Source organism: Vicugna pacos, chromosome 17 (assembly GCF_048564905.1).
Source record: "Vicugna pacos chromosome 17, VicPac4, whole genome shotgun sequence".
Lineage (NCBI taxonomy): Eukaryota > Metazoa > Chordata > Mammalia > Artiodactyla > Camelidae > Vicugna > Vicugna pacos.
The window spans coordinates 41,170,723-41,198,587 of NC_133003.1; positions in this window are offsets into that span (position 1 = coordinate 41,170,723).

Below are 27,865 nucleotides of genomic sequence, written 5' to 3' on the forward strand. Positions count from 1 at the left end.
AATGATAATGGAATCACAGAGGGATGCTGGAAGGTTTACTAAATTTTTTCATTCATCCAAACCAGGAAAATACAACATTTACATTTCAATAATGTAAAGAATGTAAAAATCCTGTTACTATCACCATCACTCTTACAGCAAAATGGAAAGTATATCTAAAAGTAATGTTCTGATATTTTCACTTCAAGAATTTCATACAAATATATGCAGTTACTTATTTCTGCATAAATATTTATTGAAATTAGTATTACATATCAGGGCATATCAGGCATATATATGCATGCATGTATTTAATAAACTGATATTTCCTCCCTTATTTTTTATGATGAGGCAAAATAATGTAGAAAATAGATTATCTTCACAATAACCATTTTATCCTTCTTCCTTGATTTGACCAATAGCCTACCTTAAAAACTGCATTGCCTTGCATTCACTGCCGACATGCGTGACCATGCAAATAGATTCTAGCCTATGAGATGTAAGAGGAAGTAACTGGATGGAGTCTCTAGAAAAGCTGTTTACAAATAGAGAAGGAATTTATTATGCAAAAGCCTTTGCCCCCCGTCCCAGTCTTGCTACTTACATTCCCTAAGTACCATGAAGACATCTCTATCGAAAGATACAGAAAAACAAGTATCTGGAGCCATGTCTCCTAAAGTTTTTGTGTAACGACTGTATCAGACTTCAGCTTCTGGGCTTGTGACATGGGAGAAAAATACACCCAGTTCTTGTTTAAGTCATTCATATTTAGGTTTTATGTTATGAATATATAAAGACATTCTAAAAATGACATTTGGGGACCTACATTCCCAAATTCATTTTATTAATGAATAGTGTAAGTTATTTAAGTTCTACAAATTCAGTAGGCAGTATAAGATCTTGAAAACATACTATATGTGTGAGAACATCCAAAGCAAACATTATTCTGAATGGTGAGACATTGAAAGTTTTTCTCTTGAGATTAGGAACAAGACAAGGAGTGTTCACCCTTACCACTTCTATCAATACAGTATTGGAAGTTTTAGTCAGAGACTTTAGGTAAGAGACAGTAATTAAAAGGCATCTAAATTGAAAGGCCAAGAGTAAAATTATCTGTCTACAGGTAACATTATCTTGTATGTAGAAAATCCAAAACATTATACGCGCATGTGCACACCACCTACACACACACAGAGGCACAAACTGTTAGAGCTCACAGGCAAATTCAGCAAAGTAGCAGAATGAAAAATGAAAACACAGAAATCAGTTGCATTTTTACACACTATCAATGACCAAGGCAAAAAAAGAAAATCAAGAAAATTCCATTTACAGTAGCATCAAAAAGAATAAAATAATTTGGACTATGTCTAATTACAGAGGCAAAAGAGTTGTACAGTGAAAACTACAAAACACTGCTGAAAGAAATTAAAGACCAAAATACACTCAAAGACACCTAGCATTCATGGATTGGAAGACTTAATATTGCTAAGATGACAATACAACCAAAAACAATCTATAGATTCAATGCAATCTCTATCAAAATTCCATGTTTTTTGCAAAAATAGAAAAACCCATCTGAAAAGTCATATGGAATCTCAAGGAACTCCAAATAGCCAAACAATCTTGAAAAAGAATAACAAAGTTGGAGGACTCACAATTTCTAATTTTAAAACTTACCACAATGCTACAGTAATCAAAATAGTTTTGGCATAAGGACAGACATACAGACCAAAACAATAGAAAAAAATCCCAGAAATAAACTTTCACATATATTGCCAATGATTTACAACAACAGTATCAAGAATAATAAGCGGGAAAATGAACTCTCTTAAACAGTGCTGGGAAAACTGGATATCCACATGCAAAAAAATAAAGTTGAACCTTCCCTAACACGACATGCAAAAATTAATTCCAAGTGGATCAAAGACCTAAACTTAAAAGCTAAAACTATAGAACTTGCAGAGGAACACACAGGGAAATTTTTCATGAGAATGAACTGGGCAATGATTGCTTGAATATGACACCAGAAACACAGATGACAATAGAAAAACTGATAAACTGGACTACATCAAAATTTTAAAACTTTTGTACATCAAAGGAAACTCTATTAAGAGTGTAAAAGGCAACACACCTAATGGGAGAAAATATTTTCAAGTCATGTATCTGATAAGGGATTAATATCTAGAACATATAAAGAATTCCCACAACTCACAACAAGTATAAAATAAACCAAATAATCTAATTCAAAAATGAGCAAAGGACTTGAAGAGACATTTATCCAAAGAAGATTCACAATGACCAACAAGCACATGAAAAGATGCTTAAGATCACTAAGTCATTAAAGACATGCAAACCAAGTCCAAAGAGATATATAATTTCACATTCATTAGGATCGCTATTATCAAAACATAATAATAAATAAATAAAAGATAGAAAACAACAAACGGTGAGGATGTGGAAAAACTGGAATCCTTGTAAGTTGCTGGTAGGAATATAAAATGGTGCAGCCGCTATGGAAAACAGTTTGGTGATTCTTCAAATAGTTAAACAGAATTACCATATGATCCAGCAATTTCACTTCTATGTATATACCCCCAAAAAACTTGAAAACAAGGATTCAATGAGATGTTTGTATTCCAATATTCATTACAATGTTGTTCAAATAGACAACAGGTGGCAGTAACCCAAATGTCTTATTAACAAATGAATGGACAAACAAAATGCAATACATACATACAATGAAATATTACTCAGCCTTAAATAGGAAGGAAATTCTAACACATACTACAACATGGATGAACCTTGGAAATACGCTCCATGAAATAAATCAGAAAGGGACAAATATTGTATGATTCTGCTTATATGCAGTATCTAGAATAAGTAAATGAATAGAGACAGAAAGTGAAATAGAGCTGTTGGGGGCTTGTTGTTTAAAAAATAAAGTTTCTGTTTGGTATGATAAGAAACTTATAGTAACTGATAGTAATGCTGATTGTACAACACAGTGAATGTACTTAAGGCCACTAAATTACACTCTTAAAATGTTTAAAATGATAAAGTTTGTTATCTGTGTTTTATCATGACTTTAAAAATGTACCACAAGGATTCCATAGATTATTTTTCATGGTATAATGCATTAGAACAAGTTCAATAATTTTTAAATGTAAATATATGTTTATTATACTCATCTAGGAAAATCATCCAAAATGTCATAAAAATAAGAGTAATTTTTCACCCAGAATTTTTTAAAGATTGTTATGAAAAAAAATCAATTTAATCTTATTATCATGGCATCCATCCTTATGTATTTTAATATCAAATAAAGAATCCAAAGCCATAGAGATTCTATGGTTAAAATCTACGTGAGCAAATCTAACACTAGTAGATGAGTGATTTCAAACTAAAATGAATCAGTTTCCCCAACAACTCTTGCCACCTGCTACAATTTAGGGTATACAAGTGTAAGATGAAAATCTCAGGTAAGAATCTACACACTAATTATGATGTCCAGCCTTGGATTTGTGAGCTAATATAAAATCTATTTTGAAAATAAAAATTTTTTAAACCCACACTGGATTTTCTTCCTAATTTTAAAAGATCTGTCTTTTGTTTCTTTACGAGTTTTACCTTACAAGAGAGAAAAAGCACAATGGCTTAATGCTTAAAACACAAGCTTTATTTAGCCTCATTATAAAGAATTCTAAAGAGCATCCTATTTTATTTACTTTTTGTAATATGCGTAGGAGGAATACCAGTCATAGCATTTCCAAAATAAAGGAATTAAAAATGTGCAGTGTGACTAATTCTATGATGTACATTCAAAATAATTATTTAAAGATTAAGAATATGGTCACTCTGTTCTGGTGACTTTGAATATTAAGCTTCTTTTCTTTGATGGAAATCTTGCGTTTATCTCTGAATAGCAAAGCACACCTTGCTTTGGGAGACAATGGATGGAGAATGTTTTTTCACAGTAAGATGGGATGGGGCAGAAAGTAATACAAGGATATTTAATCAAAAGTCAGGGGGAAAAATGAATATCCTCAAAATTTTACTTCCCCAATAGTCCAAATCTGCTTTATAATCAAAATCAATTCTGCCAATCTGAACACAAAGTTTCTAAGTCTGAGAACCAAGTGGCCTCACAGTGAAAAAAAAATGTGACAACGAATTTATGTATATTCATGTATAACTGAAAAATTCTGCTCTAGACTAGAATTTGACACAACATTGTAAAATGACTACAACTCAATAAAAAAATGTTAAAAAAAAAAAAAAGCGAGCAAGAGAGAAAAAGCAGCAAGTGGCTAGAAGATGGATACCATGTTCCTTTTCCACACTGGCTCCAGAGAACTGTAGTCCTCAACAGCCAGATTTCCTTAAGCAGCTTCACTTTCAGCTTTTAGAAGACAAGTTAAAAATGAAACGGAACCGTTTCATTTTACCATTTTGGAAACAGAAGAACACGTCTGCTTTATGGATTAGAGTAAATTAGGAATCATTTATTTTTTGGAGAGTGTTAGGCCACTGGCTTTGGGTACAATCCATATTTATCAGAAATTGTTTATAATGCTCTGATAAAAACACATTTTATTCATTCTAGCTCTTGACTTTCAAAGACAAGCCAATTACAAAAGAAAGAAAGATTGGCAAAGAAATATTGCAACATTTTGGCATGCCTTGCATTCTTTCAGTGGATGGATAGTTTTAGATTACATAGTAACAATTTAAAACCCCCAAACTATGATTGTACCACAGACATGGATTAAAAAGTTAAAAACGAATTCCTAGCACTAAGGCAATCATGTTAGTCCCATATATTTGCTTACAGATAGGATAGTTCAGATCAAATGCAGCAAAGTAGTTTCTTCAATAGCTAAGGGTCTGAAACTGAAAACCTATACTATTGGCTCATTCATAAATGCTACCTTCAGAATCCCATCACTGTTTGAAATTGAATCTCAGCCTTATAGTTAGGATATTAGCGTATTAGATACAATATAGCACCTTGACTGACAATAAATGTTTTGATATTTTGGCCTGAAATATTCAGCTTATTTATATGAAAAACTGTTACCAATTGGAGATCTTGGGTTGATAGTTCACTCATGTACCCTTTCAGAGTCCTCTGAGGGTTCCACTTGGGAAAACCAGTTGCTGAATCACCTAAAGTTAATGAAGCCCTAATTGCTACAGCATAAGCTGGTCTGCTTAACTTAGCCAACTTCAGGACAATTACACATCGTTAGTATTATCCACTGATTCACTGATTTATAAAATAAGATATAACACTTCACCCTCAACAACTGTTAGGTATCCAAGAAGAAAGTACGTTATGACAACAATAGCTTCTGGAAAAATTAAATTCATGAGTTAATAAAAAAATAAGAATTCTGATGGCTTTTCAACTAAGTGATGTTCTACATATGAATTCTAAATAACATTCACTGATATTGAGATTCAATATTCAAGCATCAATTTGCATAGGAAGGCAAATTTTGTCAAAATTAAGACTTATTTTTAATCAAACTTAAGTAGCAGCATCATGACAAACTATGTATTAGTGACTTCCACTCAAAAGTAAAATCATTATCAGGATACCAGAGCTCACACCCCAAACAACTAGAACAGTAATGCAGATGATCTGAGCGACACTTTAAACCTAATTTGACATTCATAGATCACTGCACCCAACAAAAAAAAGAATATAATTCTTTGTGAGTCTACAGAGAACATTTGCCAAAATAAAGTATGTGACAAGTCATCAAATAAATTTAAACAAATTGCACATAATTTAATTCATTCAAAATATGGTTTTGGAACATATGGTGATTAATTAATTAGTCCAAGAAAAAAATAGACTATCCTCCAGATTCTTAGAAATTAAGTCAAGAAATAAATCACAAAGAAAATCATGAAATCTATGGAACTAAATGCTAATGAAGGTATAATATATCAAATCTTCTGAGACACAGCTGACCCAGTACTTAGAGGCATGTCTATTGCTTTAAAATGCACATATTAGAAAATAAAAAAGATTGAGAATAAACTAAGCATCCATCTAAACAAACTAGAAAATTATACTGTAAATTAACGCTAAGAAAGTAAAAGGATATAACAAAGAACAAAAGATATATTTGACAATTTAGATGAAAAGTACATATTTCTTGAAAACTACTATTACCAAACCCAACATAAGAAACTCTAAGTCCAGATGGTTTCAGCAGTGTTTCCACACATTGAAGGAAGAAAATGTGAATTTCAAAAAAGAAGGGCCACCACCTCCTTGTCTAATGAGATCAGCATAAATTTGATATAAAACCTGATAAGGGCATTAGAAGAAAGAAAAAGTATAGACAAATCATTTTCACCATATGTGTAAAAATCCCCATAAAATGTTATATCAAATCCAGTTTACATACAGAAATGAATACACCACATCTAAGTGAGGTTTATTCTGTCCATGCAAAGTTGGTTAACATTTGGGGAAAAGTGTAATTTGACACATTAGCCACAAAAAGAGAGGCAAACCGTATGAATGCAAGTAAAGCTTGTGATAAAATTCCACACTCTTCATTAAAAACAAAAATACAAGTACCCTTAGCCAAAGTGGGATAGACAAGAATTTTCTTAATATGATAATGTCTTTTTTAAATGCAGCAAAGATCATACACAATAAATTATTGAATGTTTTCTGCTTGAGACAGAGAATGAAATAAAGATGACAGCTATTAACCCTTCTAGTCAACACTGCACTGAAACTCCTTTACAGTGCAATGAAGGAAGGGGAAAAAAAAGAGTTAGCAAGGAAGAAAACATCTGTATTCACAGACAATATGAGAATACCTGTAGAAAATCAGAAATCATCCATAGATGGAATAAAAAAAAAAGCCAAACTCATCTGTGATAAAAAGTCAGGTTAACAATTACTCCCAGGGAGGTGGAAAGACCATGTAATAATATCTTGTTTCTTGATCTCAGTGCTATCTAAACTGATACGTTCACTTTTCGAAAATGTACTGAGCTATACAGTAAGGTTTGTATACTTTTCTTTAGGTATGTTCAACTACAAAAAAATTTCCATTATATGTTATCAGTAATATTTATCGAAGCACTGAGATAATCACATTTCAAGCATTATGGCATTTAATATTGAAAACAATTTCAGGAGGTAGATCCTGTTTTTATCTTCATCTTATAAAGAATTAAGTTCCTGAAGGTTGATGAAACTACTCAACTCTATACAACATAAAGAATCCAAAAGTTTCAACCCAGATCCTTCGATGAGAAATGCATGTTCTTTATCACTAAATTTAATGTTTTCAACGCTTCTTAGTTCATTTATTTTTCAAACTCTCTTGACAGTTCTTTCTGTTCAAGATTCTGGGCAACAAACACAGGTTACTCTCTAATTTAAAATGATCATGAATGCACAACAGCCATGACCTCAAATAATTACATGCCAAAAAAACCCACGCATGCTTAGGGAGATAATGTTAAGTGCACACTGCATTTTACTTATATTCATGCAAAACTAACTCAACCTGTCAAATGTTTAATCAAACCCAGACTTATGGCCCAAACATATATTAAATCACGTGCACAAATGATTCATAACAAAGGCAATCTACCAGCCTTGCGCTGGCCGCCATGAACAAATCACGGTTATTTCTCGTATATTGTTAATGATGAGATTACAAAGACAGCAAAGCACAGGAGATGAATGGGTGTTCACAAAATATAAGGCACAGTCCCCAGTAAGACCCAAAGTAATTGAAAGAAATTAGATCATGGTGGTTCTTCTTTCTATTCCATCTAGCTTTTGCAATCTCCCAGCATAAGCTGGTATAAGGAAAGGAAATATTTGCTGGTTGATATACAAGGCAGTGAAACCTTCCCACTTTTGTGCAGATGGAAACTAGCTTAATCTGGTTCATATGTTCTAAGCACATCTTAAAATAAAAACTGGGGGCTGATTTTGCACCAAGAAAAACTGTGCATAAAGCTGCAGAGGAAGGCAAGCAATTTACATTTCCAATATGTCACTGCAATTTTTTTTTAACTTCCAAGGGGGTAATAATGCTACCATTTGCACTTCATCATTTGATTCCTTTTGAAACCCACACTTACACTTCAAATATTACGTCTGACCTAATTATTTCAAGAATGTTGAAGTTGCTCTCAAAAATCAATTACAATACCCAGTATGTTTTGTTTCCACTTACAAATTCATTATTTGAACTTGCTGTCAGAATTCATAGCAGTAGAGTTTCCAGTTATAATACATATCTGACATCTGCTATTTTTCTCTTGCAAGTGAAGTCCTGGAAGTACTTTGGCAAACTTTGCTAAGAAAATATACAGTCATCATTTATTATCATCCTACGTAAATGGACAGGGCTTATCTAACAACCACCTTTATAACTTGATTGACTTTTTAAATAATGTGCTACTCTTAACAATATATTCAATTTCTTTTTCCAGAGGAAACAGAAAAGCCAAGCACTAAATTTTAGTGAAGTGTTCTGTTAAAAGGTTGAGTCATTTATTTACTCTTTTACAACTAGTTGGCATGTTTTCCATTTTAGAAAAAAAATAAATATAAAAGAAAGGGCATATTTAAAATAATTTTGTATTTCAATCCTTGTTGAATCCACAAGCTCCACGAAGGCAGGTGCCATGTAGGTCTTAGTCACAAATTTATTCTCAGATTCTAGCACAGTGCCTACTGCATAGTAAGTGTTCAGTAAATATCTACGGAAAGGATGAATGAGTCTGCCATACAAGGTCATCTCTGAAATCTAGGAACAAAGGTACAGAAGATTATACTTCGGTCAAGGGTCCCGAAGTCCACATCCAGGTTCCATGACTTGCTAGGAGGACTCACAGGACTCAACAAACAATCAGTTATGCTTTATTACAATGAAGGCTACAGAGCAGACTCACGGGGTGAAGTCCCTGGGAAAGTGGGCACAAGCTTCCAAAAACCCTTCCCAATGGAGTCATGCAAACATGTTTAATTCCTCAGCAGCTGTGACAATGTACGTGAAATGTGCCTCCCAGGGAAGCTCATCAGACTCACAGCCCAGGGTTTTACTAAGGGCTGGTTGCATATGCAACTGCTGCCTAGCATGTACCAAAATTCCAGACTCCTTGAAGAAAAGCAGATGTTCAGCAAAAATCATTGTTTGCATAAATAGTTTAGGCACAGTGAGCCATCATAACCTCTAGGCAAGGTGGGAACTCTTTCAAAATCCCGGTTCCCAGATGTCAGACAAGAGTTAACATCACAAGCAGCTCTCTCTATGGATAGTGGTCTCAGGATGGCTATGCTACTATATTCTACACAAGATTCATTTCAACTCATCATACAAATACAGTGTTGCTCAACTTTTCTATTTGATTCCTTTCTTCCATTGTAATGGAACCTTGTGGGAAATTCCATTTATCCAATATCATTGATTGTTAGCAAATGTATTTTAACATTAAGCAACATAACTAATAATATGCACCCTCCTTAGTGGAAGTTGTGATGAGAATTATATTACACAGCACAAAACAAATATAAAAAGTTAATTTCCCTATTGGACTTCTATACTGTTATGAGTTATTTTGGTGGGTCCGGGGAGGGGTCATTTTTCCAATTGTGACTCATTTTAAAAGGCAGAGATACCATCTTATTAGTATTTTGTTCCTTAAAGCACTTAGGCTTTCTGTAAATTATCAGCACCACAAATATTTGTTGAATGAATGAATAAATTTATGAACACATATTTACACATGCTCTTTGAAAGATAAATTTTGCTATTGGCGGAAATTTTAATACTCAAAATTCCTTTAAAAAGATTGCTCTGCTGCCTCCTAAGTAATTTGTTCTAGTTAAGGACATAGATTTTTTTTCCTAATGAATTAATGAAAATAAATCTTAGCTTCAAATGGAAAATGTGTGTTTAAGAAGGGAGTGTGAAGTAAGAAAGTACTATCTTCTAATGGGAAAGTAGGAGGATTATGGTTAGTTGCGTTAGTGACACCAATTCTTCACTCTCCGAGGACATGCTATTGCCATTTAACTATGCAGGTCCTCCCAACAAAGGGATGAGTATATTGTTCAATCCTTTGAATCTGGATTTGATCATATGACTTGCTTTGATGAACACTGTGTTATCAGTCATGATGTGAGCAGAAGCTGGAAAATTATTCTTGAGATTGGTTTTAGGCTCTTGTGTTTCTACCACTTCCAAGAGAAGGATGTTCCTGGACTGGCCCATCACTCCCAGGGGAGGATGAGAGACACATGGAGCAGAGCTGAGTGTTTCCGTCCAAAGGCCAGTCTGGAGGGCTGACCTCCTGCCAACTCCTGCATGTCTGAGTAAACCAAGCCAAGACTCGCACTGACACAAGAGAAATCAATGTTTATTTTTGTATGCCACCTGACTGCTAATAAAAGTCACGTAAAAGTCATGGAGGCAAATTATAGGATATCTTTTGCCAAGTCACCACGAGGAGCATTTGTAACACAAAACACTTATAGCTGACTAGAGGCAGATGCCAGGCATTTCCTGGAAATGGTATTTACAGTTTCCAAGGATTTTTTTGGATCAGTTAAAACCAAAACATAAGAAATATTTTACAAGGGCCATTTTAAGATAGGTCTTGAGTCATTCTAAGTCAAGGATTAAACGTTAATTTGGACATTTTATATTCATAGTCTACATAAATCTTGACTCCCTGGTTATACTCTGTTCTTTAATTAAATTTTTATTTAAACCTTGAACCAGTTTCAGTGTACAATACAATCGCAGGGCAGAGTGAACAGAAAGAGAAGTAAACAGGTCTCAAACTATTCTCAAGTTGGCCTTGAGTTTCACCATTAGTAGGGTGAAGAGAAGGAGAAGAAACAAAAGTTGAACGCAAGAATTCTTACCTTCATCTCGTTTTACTTCTCTCTAATCAAGGGGCAAATAAAGGCTGGACATGGGGAAAGGAAGTAAGAGCTGTCTTATGCTGGCCGCAAATTCTCAAATTCCCAAAAGGCTTGACCTGCTCAGACACTCCCGCCAGCTCCTAAAAATAAGGCAACCTGCAGCAACAAGTATTTTCTTACAGACCCTAAAGTCAGTTAGGGCCAAGTTCTATCTGATTATATTAATTAGGATTAGTACTATCTACTGTAACATATTAATCCCCAAATATCAATGGCTTAAAATAGTAAATGTTGATTTATTATTTATGTAACAGTCCAATATGAGACACTTTTGTCTTTGTCATTCTTCAAGGAACCAGGCTGTGTCCATTTTGCGGTTCTACCCTTTCCTAGGGCCTGAGAGTCCAACGCAACCAGCCAAGGCACAGGAAAGAAACAATGAAGAAAGTATACCAACCAGATACTTTAAGGGACCAAAAGTCACATTTTCTCTGATTTTCCACTGGCAAGAACTAGTCACATGGACATGTCATAGGTGAAAACGAGGTTAGGAGATATTCCAGGGTATACAGCAAGCAGGCTAGCAAAAACATCACACAATGGAAGTGTGAGCAGGAATTTGAAGCAGATAAGTAACCATCCCTGCATGCTTATACAACTGTGGTTTGCCCAGGGAGACTGGCACATCCTTTCAATGTAGTAAGTGAGGCAGGCTGGGATCTGGGACCTGGGACCTGGAATTCTCTGCTGCAGTGTCTGCACCTGACAAATGTGTCCTTGAGCAAAAGAATATAAAGAAACTATAAGGGGCTAAAAACAACAGCATACATGTGTAGTTAGGGCAAATTATGAACAAGATACAAAAAGACCAAAAACCCAACTGCCAATTCTGATGTGTCAGGAGCAAAAGCAGGGTACAGAGCATGATCCCTACACCAGCAGGGTGGGTGGACCACCTAAGCCACCCCTCTGGCTGGACCCACGGATCCGCCCCTACCTTCACCCCATTTAAGGGACCAGCTTGCTCCCTTGTTTTTGTTCCCTCCTACTGTAGCAGGAGTCCCAATAAAGGCTTGTCTGAATTTCTCTTCTGGCCTCTTACAGATTTCTATTGATTAAGGGAGCCAAGAGCCTTGGTCAGTAAGACAGGGGCTAAATATATGTTGGTAAAATAAGTGAATTAATGAACTATCTTAACTCATGAACCCATTTTGATCCTGTAGTGTTGATACAGCTGTTATCAGTACATTTATAGGCTTTCATCAAATAATTGCTCCAGGCTGATGGCTAAGCTCATTAACACACTCTTTGAAGTAAGTATTACCAGTATCCCTGTTTTGCTAGGTGTTGAAATCAGAATTTAAGCCTAAGTCTGACTCAACAACTGACACGTTTAAAAGGCATTTAATGACTCCTTCACAGTGCTAGCTCAATCACATGCTGATTTGTAATGTAACATTTTCCATGCACAGACATCTCTTTGCTAGTTATTGCAAGCTCTTGGAGGAGATAATCTAAGTCTTTAATGATTTTTCCCTCATACCCTCCGCTCCCTCACAACTAGCATAAATTTAATCTTATAACAATCCATATTGAAACATAAAAAAAAGTTGAATCATTTGTTCCATGTTGCAAATTGAGTTTATTTTACTACATCTAAAGAATGTATGATAGTGTGTATATTTTATATGTATGTATGTATAATACTGCATACAAACATATTTATATATAAAACAATGTATATAACAGTATTTACACCAGTAGGTAAATACTGTTAAACCAAATCAGTTTCTCATCCTTTCCTGCCCTATAATCTGATTTCAATTTAAGGTTTAAAAAAATAAATGGAAAATATAAATTGAAATAAGATTCCTGTTCTGTTTGGAGGGGAAGAAACAGATCCAAGTGTTTCAGGGCTACAAGGTGAAAGGAGCCATTAATATAGAGCCAACTTAATTATGTTCTGAAGATATACCTGAAACATCAAAATCACAGGTACTGACTGAATCTATCACTGATAAATTGTAGACCTAATTCTTAGCTCCAGCAGTTAGGAGAGCAAACAGTGAAAGGTTTAAGAAACACAGTATCTCCATTTAATTATTTTGATAAAAAGAAAAGTGGTACTAAATTATTAGTTTTATGGAATTAGAAGTATTTATTTCAAGCACCTGAAGGTTTTTTATGTTGAAGTGAGTGAATGAATCTTCCCATCTTTTACCAAAACTTGGATAAATTGTGAAGGCCTTAAACTGTGGCTGGAGAAACCCAGAATAAATAACAAATGTTTGTGAAAATACAGTATTAAATTCTTTGTGAGATCACATTTGAACAGATGTAGTTCTTTACCTATGACAGTTTAGACCAACTTATTCCAAAGATCTTGGGCTGGCAATTTACTAACATTTGTTTTTACCTAACATTTTCAAAGGAATGTTTCCATTTTTGAATGAAGCAAGTAGTTTATCTTCATATAAAAGTTGAAGAGAAATAGGATTCATGATTTATGTTCTCTGTATTGGTGGATAATATTAGCTACCACATCAGACAAAACTCTAAAAACCATAGTGGCTTCTAGATCCTTTCCTCTGACATAATGAGGTCATAAAGTCTAAAGAGGGTTGGGTGGCCTTCTTTATCTTGTAGCTTCTAAGGCTGTAAACTCAGGGATGAAGAAAAAGAGGCAGGAGACACATCCTCTTAACTGTCCCGGCCCCAGCTGACATGTCTTCTGTCCGTAGTCCACTGGATGGAACTAGTCATGTGACCACAGCCTCTAACTACAAGGAAGACTGGGAAATGTAGGGAAACACAGGACTATTTGATAAGCACTGTTTCTGCTACATTCACAGCAAAAACAGGTACCCAACAATCCTGAGAGCTAGTCCAGAGATTTTACCCAGGATTTTAATGCCTGGGCATCCTGTACTGATGGAGCTCTTTTTTCAGCTGTGTTCATCACAGCTATCATTTAAATAAAAAGACATTTCTGAAAGAATTGTGGTGGCAGACATTATCATAACATTCTCAATCTTGTGGCTGTGAGCTTGAATTTCTTAATGTTTACCTAAGAAATTTATTTTCTAAGCTTCAAATGATTCACAGCTGAAACGAGGTTACCTGAAATGTGATGATTTAGTAGGCTTGCACAGTAGTAGAAGTAGGCATGCATATTTGTAGGGGCAGGTTTGATTTACTAAGGTCCTTCTCATAAAGAATGGTATTTTTCTTCTTTGGATATGAATTCTGTTTCTCAAAGTCTTCAACAAAACCAAAGCAGCTTGTGCCAAAAGCTTTCTGCATGTATACACTGCAGGTTTTTTGTTTTCTTGTTTTTTTTTTAAATACTAACTGAAAATATGGAATAAAAGTAATAGCCAGCTATTTTTCTTTTCTTTGATAATACGGATCCTGCAGAAAGCATTACAATAAAATATGGAAATGAATGTTTTTCAGCTTTAAAAGTTTTTTAAATGAATGCCATGCCATGCAAGCTAGACTGGTATTTTCTAGTCCTGTTCCTGAGAAAATAGTGACAGCACTGTAGTTCGTAGTAATTTGTATTTGTTATTCATCATGGATCACTCAAGTATTTTATAAGCAAAATATTATTTTTGCAAAGCAGAGCTCCTCCAACTCTGCTCACATTGATTAGTAAAGATTGCCTAAGGGAGTTTTGTAACTCTCCCTAATGTTCTTGTATGTTAACCCCATTTCATTGTAATGAAATACAGCCTACTGGTCATATGCACTAGTGGACAAGAGAGGTTATTTTAACGTAGTTCTAAATCATGAGCTCTGGAGAAAACATTGTAACCAGTCACCTACACCAGATTATTCCAAGCATTTCTTACTGTGAAATAAGTTTATCAAAAGTTCCATTAGAATGATATTACACTGTACCTTAACTAATGCTTGTTTTTCCTGACTCAAACACCAGATGATGTTATTAATAGTCACAAAATGACCTCAAAAATAATTCTATTTATATATTATTTGGAGTCTACATTTCCTAGACTCTAAGGGAAGATTTTAGGAATTTTGATGTCTTATGTTTTGTCTGTGCCTAAAAGGAGGTTCTAGCTGTCTATTTTGAGCAACCTAGAAAATGAGCAGAATTCCATTTCAAAACAAGAAAGGCCATTTCAAACAGCCCATGACAAGTGGCATTCAGCATGGAGAACCCTCTCTTCTTAAAGTCCTAAATATTAGTAAGTGAACTTCTAATATTTATTGGCTGCAAATATATACAGTGGCAAGTGTTTCAAATACGAAAAATTACAAAAGAAAGTTGTCTGTAAAGTTGAATCATACACACAGTTTACTTAGACAAACTAAAGACCTAAAAGCATGAGAAAGTAAAGGAGAACAAATTTTTAGTTAGAATTGGCAATCCTTCTCACTCTTCCCACTCAATAAATGATATGCTGAAATGGTCAGGGGTTTGAAGAAATGAAGGTACTTGTCCCTTGGTCTCAGTTCTCAGTGGACACCTTTCTAGTGTGAGCATCCTCCTGCCCTAACAAAGACTCTAGTGAAGAAGGTTAAGTACCTGTTTACAGCATGCCCTCCTAAACACCCACCAACATCTTCATCCATTTCTCAACCAACAAATCAGCACTGAAGGGAAAACACACACGTTGAACCTACTGAGGAATAATACGCCTGTACACCATGCTTTATGGGAAATCAAATAGATTTTCAATGGTAATTTTAACAATGCATACTTTTCTCTTTACTATCTAATTAAAGAATTTGAGCATCTGAGAAGTTTGAAGAGAGCATGTTAATTATCACAGTAGGTTTCATATACACATCATTTCTCCCTCCTGGTGGGCAAAAGTATTTGTGGACACCTGGCAGATCCTCTGAGGGTTTCTCCAGAGAATGATGACCAGGAGAGTGAAAACAGTAATCTAGAGATTAACACTGAAAAGACCCAAATCAACTGATTGAGCATGTTTAAAACCCATTGTCATCCGTTGAGATTCAGCCACCTTCTTAGCAAAGCAATTCAATAACTTACGTATAAGACATTCACCTCCACGTGGACAGGGGTAGATAAATCAAAACGAGCACTATTCTCTGATTCAGCCAATATGCAAACAATAGCATGCAAATTACCCACTACCAGGGTGTAAGCCTTGGAGGAAGAGAGGCAGGGGGTCCAAACTCCTTACCTTACACTTAGCACTTGAAAGTTAAATTTGGCAAACTCTTCCTATAAATGCACAGATAAATATTTGTGGGGCATATGGTTTCTGTTGTGAACCCTCCACTCTGATGGAACACAAAAGCAGCCATAGACCATGCAAAAACAGATGGGCGTGGTTGTGCCCTAGTGAAGCTTTATTAGAATGATAGGCAGCAGGTCAGATATGGCCTGAGGGCTGTAGCTTTCCAGCCCCCTGCAAAGGCAGGCCCTAGAAGACATCTTCTACATCTCTGGAAGGCTCCACAAGATCCCAGGGCAGCTGCTGCCTCTGGGGAAAATAAACTAGATGCGTGAAGGATAAGAAACAGATTTACTTTCCATCATCTAACTCTTTATAATCTTGAATTCTGTACAACGTACCACATTTCAATAATAAATGAATTTACCTTTGGAAATAATCATTGTTCCTATGTAGCAACTTCCCAAGGCACCCACTCTATCTTCCATGGAAAAAGGATGTAATACCGCCTCTCCTTCTTCCACAGGGCCACTGTGGAAATTAAATCAAACACTGGATATAAATGCATTTTATATAAACCTGAAGTATCACCTAAAGGTACAGTGCTGCTTTCATGATTTTCTAACCGTTGCTTACGGGAAGGTAGCACAGCTTAGCGGCTAAGACCCCAGGGATGAGAGACAGGCTGGTGAACGCCAACCAGAGTACTTTCAGTTACCTTTTCCTCTCAGTACCTATGTGCTCAAATAGCACCCAATTTCAAATCAGCACTAGACTCAAAGTAATTTAGACAGCAAATGTGGCATACTGAAAATTAATACACAAAAATAAGAGTTCTAACTGGGAACCACACTGTTAATAATTTATACTTACCATTTTCTTAAATTACTAGAATTTACTAAGAAAGGAACTGAGATAAGTAATATGTTTCCTATTTTTTTTTTTTTGACTTTCCAAGTCAATTTTGAAGTCAATCAACTCTGGACCCTGTCCTGTTGACATTCACAGTCTCTGTAACTGTTGTACAACTGGAATTTATCAGGATCAGAATAATAACCCTAGCCACAATAAAATACACGAACATTAGGTAAGATTTAATTATATTATGTAAATATATTATGATAAAGCAAGAAAATAGAAAAACGTATTTTAAAATCACTTTCCACAATAAATCTTAAAACTAAAAGAAACTTCAGGTTAAGTGAGTTAAATGAAACAACCTGTTTTTAGTTAAATATGTATTTACAGAGATTTATTTCAGAGGCAAAGATTTTTGGATTATATCCTCTCTAACGATTGTTTATAATTGCTGGAATAGCTAAAAAAAGAGATGGAAACATTTTAAGAGATGTGAAGAAAAACAAGTAAGATCAACATAATGAAATAAAGCACTCACTATTTATAAAAAATATTAGCATAGCACTTTGGTAGTGTGAAATGTGAACAAACACTAATTGGTAAAAGGTACACTATGTAATTGCATATGAACTATTTAAAAAATTTGAAAAGTTCCTCACTCCTTTAAAGATACTTTAGCTACAGAATTCACAAAGTAATGAAAGCTGGAGCTGAAATGTGGAGTCTTTTGGGTATTTTTTCCAACAATGAATCCAATATTGAAGTGGAAGATGCCATATATGTCATTGAGTCTTAGACCCTGAGGTAAGGGAGCTTTAGCAAAAATATAGGTATGCATAATTCTCAACTCAAGAAGTAATAAACTGGATGGGGAAATGGATTTTGAGTAGCAAATTCTCTAGGCAGCCAAAGATGAAAGACTTTCCTGTTTACAAACAGAGGCACCAGAGCAAAGAAAAGCTTCAGCGATGCGAGAGCTAATTAAATCTTTGAGAAATTGTTCCAAGGCATGGAAGATAGAGAGCGAATATCAAAGGGACTAGTTTAAGAGGACTGCCCTAAGGATAAAGGAAATAACCAAAATGAAAACTTCTTGGGGAAAAAAAATGGAAAGCAAATAGCTATCACTGTGGGCCACATTCTTGCTGGAGTAGGTGGTCGGAGAAGTTGTAATACTGGACATTTCTACTAATAGTGAAGCGATTTATATTCCAGAAACCAAGTATCTGAAACCAAGTACAGTTACAAACTATCTCATGAGTAACAGAGTCTGCTGAAGTGGTCTCACTAGTCCCAACTGGAGGAAAACCTATAGCAAGTGCCTGAAAACAGAGTCATAGAGATGAAAGCATGTACAATTTGGGGCTCCTCAATAAATGATAAAAACTTACTAGTAAAAGCTAGTCCATCGGGGGATGCTTATTTGGAATGACAAAAGAAATCACAACTGATTGTTAAAAAAGCTAATAAATGATACAGACATCATAAAATCCAGAAAAAAACCCTCATAATATTTAATGAATCTTTTTATATTATTTATTTATTTATAACTTTTTAAATAGAGGTACTGGGAATTGAACCAGGACCCTGTACATGCTAATCATGCATTCTACCACTGAGCTATATCCACCCACTGATGAATTTTTGATATAAATCTGACCCTGCACCTTTTTGTCAAGATGTCAGGGAAAGTGGCAGTCAGAATACCATACATAGCTATTCCTAAGTCAGGATGGCTAGCAATAATTTCATAACATAGATACACAGAAGTGACTTTGAGGCACATATTTAGTATATCCCCCCAAGTGAAGCTGAGTGTATCCTCAGATCCACCTCCTTCAGCAGATCCTATATACAGTCATGGCCAAAGTCACTCAACAGGAGAAGAAATGTGATGGGAAGCAATTCAGAGGTGAGAGAGACTGGGTATAAATGACTGAAGTCAAAATGTCTTATTTTTACAAATTTTACAAGAACACATGGTGGTCAACGCATTGTGAACACTTGCCTGGACTATTCCCCGAACCTCATGAAGGCCCTTCACACAGAGTCCTGCAGCTGAGTTCAGCCTCCTTCGCATCATAGCAGGTTTGACGCTGCACATCCACTGGTGCGTCTCAGCTGCGTACTGACGGCCACCAGTAGAGGCAAAAATAGTGCAGGTCAGTGTGGTGTAATTGCCTGACATTAAGTTTTCGGATGCTGAGGTATTCATTTCAAAGATAATCCATCTCAAATAGACGCACTTGCCAAGTGTATAAAACAGTTACTAGCACAACAGCCAGATAAGGAACCAGGCCACTCCCAACCACAAAGTTCTCCTTTTAGGAAGCCCTGCCCTTGGGTGACCTAGATAACTGACCACTTGAGTAAGTGACCCTGCTTTTCCCATCTTGTGCTCCAATTTCCCTCTCTTATGTTTTAAATTTGCCAAAAAAAAAAAAAGAGAGAGAGTGAATCCACAAAATCTTAGGCATTTCACCTTCAGACGCCAGCAAAGGCAGAACCTCAGGTTCTCTCTCTCTTTCTCTCCCTTTCCCTCCTGCCCTCTCCCCTCGCCCCAAACCCATAACCATGCTATGTGACCCCTGATGTGTCCTGACGCCCCAGGACTTGTGAGTAGTCAATCTTGCTCTTTTAAGTCTCCCTGATGGTTGTTGCTGAGCTGTCTTGCAATCATAATAAGAATCGTAAGGGCTGGTCCAGTCACAACACTGGCTCCTGTTGGGAAACGAGTGTGGGGCTGACCACAGGTAGCACAGGTCCAGGTGAGTGCCTTAGGCATTGCTAGCCAATAGCATCTCTATCATCTCTATCGCAGGCTGTGATGGACACAAACCAGCCAGACACTAAGCTTTCATAAAAATGATGGGCAAGATGCAACAGAATTTACTTTCAACTACTCTGCTTCTACTTTTTAGTTGTAAAACTTACCCCAAATGAGAACACTACCAAATCCTCAAAAATATTTAAAGAAAAATTTTGCTTCTTTGAAGAGCCCAGATTCTTTCACAGGAAAAATTTTTCTGCTCAGGAAAAATCCACCCAGGAAGAGGATGAAACCTCTCTCTCAGACACTCATCATTGTAGAATACAAGATAACGATTCAAAGCCATCCCTCCATCAAAATTTAAATTCTTCTCTAGTACAGACTAAGAAATTTTGCCACATTATTAGCCCTCATGAACAATCAGTACATTGTATCAGAGAATCACCAACCATGTGTCCCAAAGAACATTACCCAGGAAAGCTGTGTTCTGAAGGTGTAAGGAAGAACAGAAGTAATGAATTTGGACAGAAAATGCTCCCTTCCAGGGAGGGTGTCTGCTTCTGGAAGACAAGCCATAAGAGGACTTTCAGTAAAGGGTGGACAAGGGAAGCTAGAATTTTTGAAGAGGTAAGAAAAATGGAGAAGGAAGAGGCAGAGTGATGGATGCTGAAGTTAAATAATTTTTCTGTTGTGTAGTTGTGCCAATAGCCTGCTTTGCCCTTAGTGCCTGACAGAGACCAAGGCTGCTCATGTAACACTGTGGGATCAAAACTGTGTGTGTAACTGAAGAGGTCAACAGTCAACTTCAGTGAGTGAGCAGATGACCCCTTTTCATGCCAGAACTTTCATCAGGGGAGGTTTGATAGAGGGTTCTTTCAGGTGACAATCTCATGCCAGCATTTCCCACAAGGAAGCACAGGTCCCACCTCCGGTGCGTCAGGTGATGTAAGTTGAGTGGCCATAGCTACTAGATACTTTCATTTCACACTTCATTTACCTTAATGTGGTAAAGAGAAAATATACATATGTACCCAATGAGTTTACAGAAACTATAAAGTTTCCTTTATATATTAATCACTTAACAAGAAAAAGTGGATCAATTCAGAATAAGTAATATTATTTTAATTAGATGGTACTTAGATGTGACAAGAATTATAAGGGTGGAACGAGATTAAAGGCATCTAGAAAACAGTCGTGTCTAAGTGTCTCCTTTCTTAGGAATCTAGAGAAGAGGCCATGTGGCAAAAGACTAAAAAGAGACAAAACACATTTTTACACTAAGGAGGCCCACCCCTCAAATACCTAAAATTTTACCAAACAGAAATGGATATAGTTAGAAAACCCCAAATGTAGCTAAGTTCTTTAAAATTTTTATTTGAGCAGGGGTCATGCTCCGCATTTTTTCCTATGAAGAGTTTGAGGTACAGTGTAAGTACCTTAATTCCAAAGGTGCGCAGCACTGAGTGAAGGCTGAACACAGGTTTGTTACCTCCAGGTTACACAGTAACCATTACCCTAGCACTAGTTCCAGATGGCATTTTGGAAAAAATTTGATAAGGCAGAAAATCACTGTGGATAGGAAAATGGTAAAGGTCTCAGGTACAACTAGAATATATACTTCACTAGCTATTCCTAGCTGAAATTTAACCAATTCCTAGAGAATTGTTAACACCAAGTCTGCAGTCAAGATGTTCAACCAGAAAAATACTACAAGAATGATGCGTGAAAAAAATTATTTATATGTACATACGTATATGTATGCATAAATACATATACTTCCGTTACATGCATATGTGGCATGGGAGTTCACTGATAAAAATCAACATTCTATTATGCCTTAGTGGTTAAGAATGAGAGATCTGAAGCTTCATTTTTTTTAACAATCAATAAAATTCATTAAACACTTATTATGCTAGGATAAGCAAGCAGTCTTCCCAGAAATATTAAGAGGCTGTTGCTAGTATTATACCCACTTTACAGAAGAGGAAACAAACAGATAAAATCTTTTTTTCCAAAACCACAAGTTGATAAGTGATGGAGTTGAAGCTTTATCTTCAGGACTCAAATCCTGTACCAATTATGTAATTGTGGGCAAGTTTTCCAACTTCTCTAAGCTTCAATTTTCTCAGAACAGAGATAATAATAGTAGTCATCTTACACAGTTGCTGGGAGGATTAAATGAGGAATATACAAAATGTGCTGAAAACTATCGTAGAATAAAATCAATGGTAAAATAATCATGACACTGTTATTCATATGATGATGCAATTTAAAATACACACAAATACGTAAATTGACTCTTAACTCCAGAGTTTATCTTTTTCAATCTCAGATTTACATATTAGATAGAATACTAAAATTATCTTCATACCAACATTTGACACAAAAACTGAAAAAAGTACTGAATTGTTTTAATAATACAGGCACTTACTGTTCTTAAAGAAGACCCTGGCCTGGAAACTTGCTATCACTAGGGGTAAGTAAGGGAGTAAATGTTCTATGTGCCTGAGAACTTTCTTGCTACTTATGCACAATGATCCTATGGTTTATTGGTTTTTTACCAGGACGTATGTAACAAGAGTTGGGGGTGCAGTGGAAGCCCAAGGAGGGGGGCAGCTAGCTCAGTCTGGGATGGAAGTGAGTCTGAATCCTAAAGGATGATTAAGAGTCCACAGGCAAATCGGCCAAGACCAAGACACAGCTCTTCCTGGCATGCGCCCACTGTGTGAAAATGCCCAGAGGTGAGAAGATGCTTCTCAGTCAGAGGACTGCGTGTGGTCTACGATAGTCTGAGCTTCAAGGACAAGACAGGGAAGCTGGAGAGCCTGAGCCTGCTCAGGTTACAATAGGGCCTGGGTGTCATGCTCAGGACTTCAGACTTTATCTCAAAGTTGGGAGCAAGGAGAAGGCTTCAAATGGGAGGATTACATGGTCACCTTTGCTAGAAGGCTACCAGCGTAGGATTTCTTAATCTGGAGTCCATGGACACCTCTAGAAATCCAGTGGGTCTATGAACTGGGATAGCAAAAGTAAAAATAATAATAATAACAACAAAAACAACAACAACATATTTTACGGTGTAATGAGTTATTCAAGAAGCACATATTTCTAAATCACAGATCTATTTATAACATACTGAAATTTTTAGTATCATGGGTTTCCTCTGTAGCCCTTTGCAGTTTATGCTTTTAGAAACTATTCTGAGAAGGGGTTTATGGGCTTCCTCAGACTGCCAAAGGGGCCAATGGCATAAAAAAGGTTAAGAACCCCCAGAAAGGGTTACCCACATATATACAGAGACTCTGAAAGGTTCTTTCTGACACGTGCACAGGAGAAGCCAGGAGTTCAAGTAACAACCATCAATCCTAATAAGGCATTAATTAAACTGGCTTAATTAGAAACCCTTAATACTGATAGCTCTGGTACTTTGCTGTGTTTTCTAGCAAGAAAGCTCACAATATTAGCTTGTCTGTTTCAACACCTGTCACCTGGCAATCCTATATGCACTAACCCTGCACGCTGTTTCTCACTGCTTCTACACATACACAGTGTCACAGTATGTGTTTACTAGAGTTTTCTCCCCGGATCCTTCTCCCTCCTTCTTGCAATAGCGAACAGTTAGGGGGTTCTCTCCAGAAGTAGGGTCTTAGGGATTTTCACATCCACCTACACACACACCAAATCTAAACCAATCACATTCCACCAACCACATAACCTAAACCTGCCCAATCAGAGTAACTCTCAAGATTTTGCAGGGACTAGCAGACAACATTCTAGCTGTTACCATCAGATTTGAACCCGAGGGGTTGTGAGAATGGAGCTCTGGTAACCACTTTTTCCTCAAAGTGGAGAGGCTGACATCAGAGAAAGTAGTTAGCATGCAGACAGCAGAGGCAGGAATTAGGGAGTCACAGTTCTGGTGACATCATTTAACTGCTGAAGACAGAGCTTAACAGTGGATTTTAAAATTCATAAGCCAAGTGGTTTTTTTCATTAATAAAAATAAACTTGGAGTGATTTAAAATTTTATTACTAAAGAAAAAGAATCCTCACTGACATACCCGATGCTCATGAACTTCATGAGAAAATTCTATGTACTTCGTAGTGTAATGTGGAGTCATTTCTCCTCAATTCATTTGTGACTGTATGAAGTTACCACTGTTATAATCATGCTTTGGTGCCGAGGTTGTGCGGATGGTGTTCCGTAAACAGAATTTTGTCAGGTGCACTCTGTGAACCCACGTGCAGCAGGACCATTCGGGTTGTAGGCTAACAGCAGACATTCCTGGGTACAAGGTCAAATGTATTAAATATCTGGGGAAAACTCTGAGGCCAGAGAATATGCATTTTGCTCAGACATCTGGTGATGGTCACACACAGAAGGGTCTAAGACCCTCTTCCTTCATGGTCACTAAGGCTGCAGAGCAGACAGAGCCACACCATAAGGGTCTCTAGCATGACACTGTACTAATTCTTCACTAGATGTTCTCTAGTTTTTGTTCTAAAGTTTCCTATTATTGATTGGATGTTTTGCCCTGTGATTTGTTGTGCTCAAACGGTATCATGTGTCATAATCTCTGAAGATCCTGGTATAAAAGTAGATTCCCAGGACTTAATTCTGGATCCAGTTAAGAATGAATGGAAGGAGCCCTGGAAAATCTGTGTTTTTTAAAACCAGGGTTCCCAGGTAATTCTGACACATCCTGATGTTTAAAAACCATTAAATTGGAAAGATCAAGCAAAAACTGAATTCTGAGCAGAAGAAAAGGAATATTAAGTTTGAAATCTTTGAATTCCCTTTTTACCTGATCAAGCCAGGAGACATGTTCACTTTTCTCTCTTTGCTGTAGGTTTTTCCTTTTTCAGCAGACCTCATCTTCACCTCTACAGAGGTGTGGAACTCATGGTGATCTCTGTGTAGAACAATTCAAGGCACCTGCAGGCCCCTGCCAGTTTTTAATTAGGAATACCCCTAAGGAAAAGACTGAAGCACTCTCGGGAGCTCTGCTGTGCCCACATCTTGCTACTACCCAGTGGGGCTGAATGCTTGATGAATTTTTGGATATTTTTAAAGTAGGAAATTGAGCATACAATTGAAAATGTGGAAACGCTGCTGCATTCATCAAATAAACTCACTGTGTGCTCTGAATTCCATGTTTGGCCCTTAGTCAAATTGAGTTTGGGTTATGCACATATTTCAGGAATAGGAAAACTATTATTTATTTCTTTTTAGATATGGGTTTTGGCATCTTCTTCAAACTAGCTGTAGAAATTGAGTTGCACATAGGTGAGAAGAAATGTTGCCATTTCTTAGCGATTTTTTTTAACAATGGTTTTAGGTAGAAATGAGAAATGAAAGTTTCTACATTATAAACTACCCACTATTAGGAAGAGGAAGGGAGTGGGGGACTGCATTTATAAAAATTTTTCACCCTACCAAATGTACAGAATTGCCTTAATTTGTTAATTCAAGGGCTTTCCCCTATTTTTCTCTGTGTAGAAGATAATAGATTAGAGACTGGCGGGGAGAGAGAGAGCGCAACAGAGAAAGGTTTGCTTAATCAGATGCCTATCTCTATTAGGAAGCCATAAGGAAAACACATTATTTATTATAAGTGTATCTATTATTTCTTTTAATTAATAAATCAGAAGAGGAAGCATCCTTTAATATAATATTTCTACTTCTTTTTCATGGCTGTTTTAAAAAGTTAATGCTTATACATTTTAGTACATGTTTCTCACATGTCACAACAAAAAGGCAAAAGGATCTGATCACTTCCCCTGCCTAAATAAAGGCATTTTAAAAATAAAGTCATTCTCTTGCAGCAACATGGATGGACCTGGAGACGGTCATTCTACGTGAAGTAAGCCAGAAAGGGAAAGAAAAATACCATATAATATCACCCTTATGCAGAATCTACAAAAATAACAAACTTATTTACAGAACAGAAACAGACTCACTGACACAGAAAACAAACTTATGGTTACCAGCGGGGGAAGTGGATGGAAAGGGATAAATTGGGAGTTTGAGATTTGCAGATACTAACTAATATATATAAAACAGATAAGATCATACTGTATAGCACAGGGAACTATATTCGATGTCTTGTAGTAACTTATGATGAAAAAGAATATGAAAACGAATATATGCACGTTCATGTATGACTGAAGCATTATGCTGTACACCAAAAATTGACACAATATTTTAAACTGACTATACTTCAATAAAAATATATTTATTTTAAAAAATAAAGTCATTCTTAACACTGTATAGGGCACAGATACTATCCTTCAAAGGAACTTCCAAATCAAGTCTTGGAAATAAAGCTGCACAAAGCATTTAACTTCCACTTAATCCAAGAAACAAGCAACATGGAACACAAGAAGTGCAGTGTTAGAATTTCCTCTTCCTAGTCACACAGCAGTAATCCATACTAAGATTTGACTCAACATTTGACTGAAGCAAGAGCCTATGTAAACCTCTGTGTTGCTTAATGGCTTATTTTATATAGAGAACCATTAGGTGTTTGTTCTCATTAGGCACTATTACCCAATAGAAAATACTGTACACTTGGTTCAACCCCTTTCACATGTTCCCATCCTTGTGCATGAGTTTAGTCAAATATATCAGTGAGGGTTTGGTCACAGTAGGACCACTATGAGCGATGTATGAGGAGATGGCATTATGCAAATGTGGGAAGTAGTAGGGAGGTCCATGCAAGGCCATGGCTTCTGCATCTGGTTTTGGGTCTCACAAGCTACCAGTCAGACAGGCTGGCCTCTGGCAGGGGAAGCTAGATATGAACTAGAGCATCAATGCTGAAAGGATGAATTACAATCGACCAAGTAACTCTCTTAATTTCATGCTGTGTGACATGTGTGTAACAAAGTGCTCTGCAAATGATAGACAATGCCCACCACGGTACTTTTTCCCCCATGATCAATGATTCTGCTTCAGAACTCTTCTTCACACAGATATCTAGGTAGTCATTTCCAATGAAGTGAAGCTGAATGAAGAAACCTATTTGCCATCTCTAGCATCAACACAGCATTCAAAAAAGGGGTGCCCTCCCCAATGTTCACAGCAGCACTATTTACAATAGCCAAGACGTGGAAACAGCTTAAATGTCCATCAACAGGTGACTGAGTAAAGAAGATGTGGTATATTTATACAATGGAATACTATTCAGCCATAAAAACTGACAACATAACGCCATTAGCAGCAACATGGATGTTCCTGGAGAATGTCATTCTAAGTGAAGTAAGCCAGAGAGAGAAAGAAAAATACCGTATGAGATTGCTCATATGAGGAATCTAAAAACAAAACAGAAATACAAAACAGAAATACAAAACAGAAACAGACTCATAGACATAGAATACAAACTTGTGGTTGCCAGGGGGGCCGGGGGTGGGAAGGGACAGACTGGGATTTTAAAATGCAGACTAGATAAACAAGATTATACTGTATAGCACAGGGAAATATAAACAACATCTTGTTGTAGCTCATAGCGAAAAAAAAATGTGACTGAATATATATATGTTCATATATAACTGAAAAATTGTGCTCTACACTAGAATTTGACACAATATTGTAAAATGACTATTAATAAAAGTTAAAAAAGAAAAAGAAAAAAAAAGGGTGTGCCCTTTTATAAGCGTCCCTTAACCTCTTGATCTCAATCTTCATTGACTTTATGATTTAGAGAGGCTGGGGAAATAATTAATCAAGATTTAAGACATGACATTTAAAGGAAAAATGAATTTCAAGGTTCACTGACCAACTTATGACTGCTATGCTTGGTAGATTCCCTAGAAAAGAGTTTTATTAGCAATAATAATAATAAAACCTACACTTTTAAAGATTACCCACATTTATTTTTATTTGATTAAAACTTTTTCTTTGAGTCCATGTAAACTTTCTCAAAAAATGAGCCATCAGATCTTGACAAGTAAACCAAAGTCAAAAGGGGCCATGTTTTCAAAAGAAACAGACTGGGATGGACCTGGCCACTGCCTTCATCCAGCCTCTGTGGGAACTCTTCTCTAGGGACCGAATTCATAAATTTCACAAGTGTGTGGACTTTAATTTCCTTCTGCTCTTATTCACATTTAGTTTAAATCTGCCTTTCCTTAGCTTCACTCATTTGATCTGAATTCTGT